Raw genomic sequence first — 7,210 nt, 5'->3', positions numbered from 1 at the left:
TAAAGCCCATAGGGTGTAAGTAGGTCTTCAAGAGGAAGAGGGATGCAGATGGAAAGGTGGAGACCTATAAAATCTATTTGGTTGTCAAAAGTTATCGTTAGCATTATGGTATTGACTATGACGAGATATTTTCTTCTATGGCAATGCTCAAATCTATTCGGATCATGTTTGCGATAGCAGCATATCTGGACTATGAAGTCTGGCAAATGGATGTGAAGACAGCTTTCCTAAATAGAGAGCTGAATGAAGAGGTGTATATGATATAACCTGAAGGGTTCATATCCACAGATGAGTCGAAGGTGTGCAAGCTTCAAAGATTCATTTATGAATTGAAGCAAGTATCTCGGAGTTGGAACATACATTTTGATAAGGTGATCAGAACGTATGGCTTCGTTGGGAATGGAGAAGAACCCTGCATATATAAGTGGGCAAATGGTTCGATAATTATATTTTTTATGTTGTATGTGGATGACATTCTCTTAAACGAAAATGATGTCCCTGCATTACAAGGAATAAAAGTGTGGCTGTCATCACAATTCTCCATGAAAGATCTAGAAGAAGCAACCTAAATCCTAAGAAAGAAGATCTATAGAGATAGATCTAAGAGGCTGCTCGGGCTCTCCCAATCCATGTACATAGATACTATGCTGAAACAGTTCAGCATGGAGAATTTTAAGAAAGGCTATCTTCCGATAGGGAAAAAAAATTTTCTTTCGAAAGGAGATTGTCCGATAACTTCTCAAGAGAGAGTGCGCATGAGTAGAATTTTATATGCTTCAACAGTGGGTTCTATTATGTACGCCATGATATGTGTGAGACCAAACATGGCATACTCATTAGGGGTAGTAAGTAGATACCAGACTGATCTAGGAGAAAACCACTGGAAGGTTGTAAAGATCATTCTTAAGTATAAGAAATACTAAGGACCAGTGACTTGTGTATGGTGAAATTGACTTGAAACTTGTGGGGTTCACCGACTCCAACTTTCAATTAGACCATGATAATAGTAAGAGTGTGTTGGTTATATTTTTATACTAAATGATGGAGCAATCTGCTGAAAGAGTTTCAAGCAGAATACTATGGCAGATTCTGTTTGCAAAGTAGAGTATATCGCAGCATCCGATGCTGCGAAGGAAGCTGTATGGTTGCGAAAGTTCATCGACAAGCTCGAAGTGGCACCCTCCATTGATGGCCCTATCTTGTTATACTACGACAATACTGGAGCCATTGCTCAAGCCAAGGAGTCGAGATCCCATCAGTGCACCAAACATATTCTGCATCGTTATCATCTTATCCGAGAGATCGTGGATCGAGGTGACATCGACCTTCAGAAGATCGATGGAAGAGAGAACCTGGCTGATCCATTTACTAAAGCTCTCAAAATCAAAAAGTTTGATCATCACAAATCGAAGATGGGTATATGATACTGTACCAATGGATTTTAGTCCAAGTGGGAGTTGTTGGAAAATGTATCCCAAAGCCAACCATTAGACGATTGTGCTCATTTTGTGAATTGTATATGAATTTTTATTAACAAAAGTTATTTGGTATTTTCATTACAAATTGACTATCTTTGAACTCCTGTGTTGTAATGAAGTCTTTAGGACAATATATATAAATCGATGAAGGAAGATTTGTCGTTAAGTCCTTAAAATTATCCGTGACCAAATAATATGCTATTACTAGGATGATAGCGATATCAAGTGTAGGTCATTGTATGCCATATGAGTTGGTTGTCCTCTTAATCAAGGAGTGTGGAGATACTGTTATGACATGTAGATGGAATATAGGAGTACATTCACATCGAACGTGACCATGTGCCGAATACTCTGCTGTCAAGAGTAGCTTGTGAAGGGTATGGGTGTAAGTGTCCCTCCAATCTGAGACCACCACGGTGACTTGTAAGTAACTCATTATATTTTAGTACCTGACTATTTGAGTTTCTAACTTAGTGATGGAAGGATACTAGGTGCAGTCAAATACTAATCAAGTCGGTGTGTGAGTCAAGATGGAATTGACCCCTCTGAATTGGTAAGAGATATAAATGAGTGTATTTCAATTTAGTAAAATCTTGATCAGGATAATCTATGAGATGGATTTGAAAGGTTGAAATATAATATGATCGACTTAATTAGGGTTGACAGCTAAACTCTATGTCATCTTGAGCATTTGGGTCAAAGAGATGAATTATACGATAATCATATGCCAGTAGGTTCTAGAAGGTTGCTTTGCAACAGTTCGACCTATCCAGTCATCGGGTCATCATTGCTAGATGGTTACATCGATTGGTATAGAAAGTTATTCCTATGCTACCATCTTAGGTTCGAACCTATGGGGTCACATGCATTAGAAGATTTGGTCAGATCTGATGGCTGAAGAGTCCAATTGGATTGTGACTCTGGTGAAGAGTCCTACTTGAACTAGGACTCTATGGAAGAGTCCCACTGGGATTGGGACTCTATGATTGATGGAGAATTAATTAGTAATTAGATTACTAATTGACTCAGTTTGATTGAATAAAGAGTTTTGAAATAAGTCTAATTGAATTAGATTCAGTTCGACTCAGATTGGGATTGATATGATCAAACTCAATTACAAGAGAAATTTGATCTTGATTTGATCAGGATTTGGACTCGGCTAATTCCTAATTGGGTTAAAAATTTGATGAGATATTTAAATTTTTAATTAGATTAGGTTCATTTTTATCAGTGGTTTCAATCCAAATTTGATTTGAATTAGAATTGAATTAGAAATAAAGAGTCCAAGTCAGACTAGGACTCTATCCTTATCTTTTGCACCATATCTAGATCCATGACAATTTCTCCATGCCTAATTGGATTTGGGTTGTAATTTTTTGCATCATGAGAGAGGATCCAATAAGGGTGGTCAGCTATAGCTAATGAGTCATAATATTATCTCTTGCCTAATTCGAATGCGATTTGAATTAAAGATAAGATGCAGACTAGGAAAAGAATTTTTCGTATATGGTATATTATTGGAGCCATATTATTTTTTTTTATTTTTCTTAAGAAATTCTTTAGTGTGTGAGACTCTAATTTTTTTCTCCACATCTTAATAATTTTTTTGAAATTTTTGGGGATGCCAGAAAGGGGTTTTGACATTGATTTATGGCATCTTTTTTTGGAAAGTCCTAATTCCTAGGCTATAAAAAGGGGACCCCTCTCTTGGACGTCCCATTATCAATTCCCTTGTAGATTTTTATTTCCAGAGCCTCTTCTCCTCCTCTCTTCCTTCTCCAGATCTCCTATTACTTTAGAGTGTCCAAGGTGCTTGTAGAAGAAGGAAGAGGTCAGCTATCGAAGTTGTTCGCAGATTAGCATCTCCGAGCCCCTGATCTGCACCAGTCTTCGCATGGATTTTCTTATAGAGGCCAGATGACTTTATGTGGCTGTGAGTGATCTGAGGAACACCCTCTCCAATCATTTGATTAGAAGAGATCAAGATCAAAATTTGTTTGGTAATGATCTCTAACTTATTTTAATTTCTATGGTAGATCTAATAGTTAGATCAAGAATTTCAGTATTGATGAGATCGATGTGATTTTTATTTTCAGATCTAAAGTATATATTTTTCATATCAAAGATCCTGATGTGGTAGTCTAAGATTAGATCTTATACATATGATTAGAATTAAATTATTTAATCTATTATTTCTGCTGCATAAATTTTTTAATTGCATATACTGCACTACCGTAAATTTTGCTTCAAGACCCTCTCGGTGTCCCACACTGCCGACATGCCTATCACTCTCTGATCGAGCTCAGCATCGACCGTCATCCTCCTTCCCTGATCGAGTGTGCCACCAACTAATCAGCATCCTTCCTCCTCACCACTGTGCTGGCCAAGTCGCCCCCTCGCTCTCTCTCATCGTCGCCATGAATCCTCTTCCTCCCTCCCTTTCCGATAGAGCTTGATGCCGACCGTCGGTCATCCTCCCTCCCCAATCAAGTGCTCCATCGATCGGGTTGAAGTCCTCCCCGATCGGTGTCCTCCCTCCATGCCACCATGTTGGCCATCATCGTCCCTCTTCGATCGAGCGCACCATCGATCGGATTGGCGCCCTCTCCGATCGAGGCCACCACTGTCGTCCTCCTTCCACCACCACCGTTGTTCCAAAAAAAATTATTTACGATGAAATAAATTTTTCATTACAAAAAATTAATCATTTGCGATGAAAAAATTTTCATTGCAAAAAATATAATTTTTTGTGACAAAATTTTTATATTTTGAAATGAAATAATTTTGTCGCTAAAGATTATTTAATTTGAGAAAAAAGGAAGTTATTTTAATTAGGGCAAAATTTTGCCCCAATTCAAAACACGTGAATCCCCTTGCCCACGCCTTCCATATTGAAAAATACTTCTTCTTCGACACAATCTTGATGTTATGCACATTAAAAAGAATATATTTGATAATGTATTTTATACCATCCTTAATATCGAAGGAAGAACAAAGGATACCATGAAGGCTCATCTTGACTTGGAGGATATGCAGATTAGAAAGAAATTACATTTGATTCGACAGGGGGATAGGTTGGTGAAGCCATTGGCATGCTATATACTGAATCGAAGAGAAAGAAATCAATTTCTCACATATTTGAGATCAGTGAGGTTTTCTGATGGATATACCTCAAACTTGAAATGGAGCATCAAGCCAAAAGATGGGAAGATCGTCAGGATGAAAAGTCGGTAAGGGCACAAACACGAGCACGATCCAATAATAATTTGGGATCACAATCACATATGGATGATGACTTCATCAATGACGATGACTATATGGACACGAGTTCAGATTCTGAGAATAATAATTAATATAAATAAATAATTCAATTTATTTTTTTGTTAAATCATGTAATACTTGAGTTTTTTTGATTACATGCTGATTTAAATTATTTTAATCATTGTAGCATCATGGCTAGTCCTGGATGTGGACGTTCGTGGGACAGACAGCAGGCCCCGCTTGATGATACACATCCTCACTTTAGCATTTTGCATGATGAGTCAGAGGATTTAGATGAGACTCAGTTGTCTGAATCCATAGAGCAGACTAGTGCTCAGCCAGAGCCTACCCAACCAGTGGTCATAGCACCGCAGCATCATCTCCTTACGCGTACATCTCTATCAATTTATAAACTATATATTTTTTTTGTTATATACATCCACTGATAGATGATATATATTCATTTCACAAATTTTTATATGCAGAAACATAGCAGCGACACTCAGTGCATGGTCCTAGTAAGGGTCTTATTTTGGAGAAATATGTGCATACGCACAATGAAAAGCCGAAAGTACAGATATTTTGAGATCATCCAGTTAGCATAGAGGCTAGTATAGTCATAAATGAGATCAGTTTGTATATGTGAAATCATTTTTCGTGGGCTGCTGAAAGTTTTAAGCATGTAGCCCCTCGATACCACGATGCTCTAGTCTCTCACATCAAGATAAGAATTAACTTTGAATGTCTTACACATCATTACATGATCCATATTATTTTTGGTTATATGAATAATTATTTATTATATGAATAATTCTATATATTTGCTTTTTGTTATGATGAATGTGTAGGATAATATTGACTTCGAGGGTTGCACAGATGAAGAAGTGACGGCATGTATTCTCAAAATGGCTGCAAATAGATATAGAGATCGATGATGTAGACTTCATAAATACTGCAATAAGCTACAGGTGAAGGGGATTGATCCTATGACCCAGCCTTACAGAAATTGGACTGGGTCTAGTGACGATTGGCGGTGGTTATGTGAGCATTTTGGGAGTGAGGTATTTCAGGTATATCTAGTGTTTCAAGTTATTTTAATATTGTTATGTCCTTTATTGATTATAATGATATGTATTTTGTAGCAATGATCGGAGGTGAATAAGATGAATAAGAGTAAGATTGATTCTATTCACATGCAAGAAAGTGCCTCTTTTGCACAAAAAATGAAGAGGATGGTACGTAACTATATTTGCAATTATACTTTATAACTCCTTATTAAATATTTATATTACTTTGATGTCTTTTTTCTTTTTTTCTTTTGTTTGAATAGGGACTATCTAAAGTCGATGCCTATGCTAAATCCTATCAAAACAAGAGTGGTGAGTTTATGATCGAAGAGGCGAGGCAGCATCATGTAAGTATCATTACTCTATATTTTGAATGCTTTTAAAGAGTTTGAAAAAAATTTATGATTTTATTTGATTTATTATGAAAAAAATGTTACAATTGAGAGAGCAGACAACGAGGGAGGTTAGATCTGACAGTGATGCTGGATCACAGCAGGTTTGTTTGATGACAGATGATGCGATCCTGGATGCCATCCTTGGATGGCAGCTAAGATCTGGGCATAGCATGCAGTCAAAAAAATCCCACAGTTCATCATCCGATCGGTTTGATGATGTACCGATGCCAGAGATAGTTAGGACATCCATAAGCATGATGAAAGATCAGATTATTTACTGAATGAATCATAGTTAGATGCTCGAGAGGATAGTGGCTGCGATCATGGGATGGCTTGATATTGATGCCTCCGAGTTAGCACCTCTATAGTCACATGACGCCACCTCTACACCGCCATCGTGACATATATCGGACTAGAGATTGACGCCTGGAGGAGGGAATGAGGCCAACAACTTAGATGATACCTAGTTTGTAGTTTTTTTAAATTTAAAATTGTATACGGACTTGTATTTTTGTATATGACAACGATGGCTATGAAACTTATTACTATTTGGAATTACTATTTTGAATTTAAATATTTTTATTGTGTTAATATATTGTTATGTAAAATATGTTTGATCTAAAAATTTATATTTAAGTAGGTATGTTTTTGATAAAAAAATAAAAAATATTTTATTTTATCTAAAATTTAATTTAGCAATGAAATATTAATTTCATCATAAAAAATAATTAAAAAATTTTGACGATCCCAAAAATCAAATTTTATTATATATTATGATAAATTTTTTTTATTTTGTCACTAAAATTATGATGAAAAAAATTTTCATTGCCAAAAATATTTTTTTTCATCATAAATATTATTTTTTTCTTTATTTTTCTATTAGCAACAAATTTTTTTTCATCACAAAAATAGTGATGAAATTTGTTTTCTTATCACAAAAATTGTGATGAAATTTCTTTTTCATCACAAAAATAGTGATGAATTTTTTTTTCATTACAAAATTATGACA

General features: G+C 35.8%; 1 long non-coding RNA gene across 1 annotated transcript; it reads left to right on the top strand.

Annotated features, from left to right (window-relative positions):
* The first annotated feature begins 5,878 nt into the window (after nt 1–5,878).
* On the top strand, nt 5,879–6,719 carry LOC140855433 (uncharacterized). Its single transcript, XR_012138364.1, has 3 exons — nt 5,879–5,974; nt 6,070–6,153; nt 6,300–6,719. It is a non-coding gene; the product is annotated as an uncharacterized lncRNA (long non-coding RNA).
* The last annotated feature ends 491 nt before the right edge of the window (nt 6,720–7,210 follow it).

Source organism: Elaeis guineensis, chromosome 2 (genome assembly GCF_000442705.2).
Source record: "Elaeis guineensis isolate ETL-2024a chromosome 2, EG11, whole genome shotgun sequence".
NCBI classification, from domain to species: Eukaryota; Viridiplantae; Streptophyta; class Magnoliopsida; order Arecales; family Arecaceae; genus Elaeis; species Elaeis guineensis.
The sequence above is the reverse complement of the archived record's forward strand: the minus strand, read 5'-3'. Positions and strand labels throughout refer to the sequence as shown.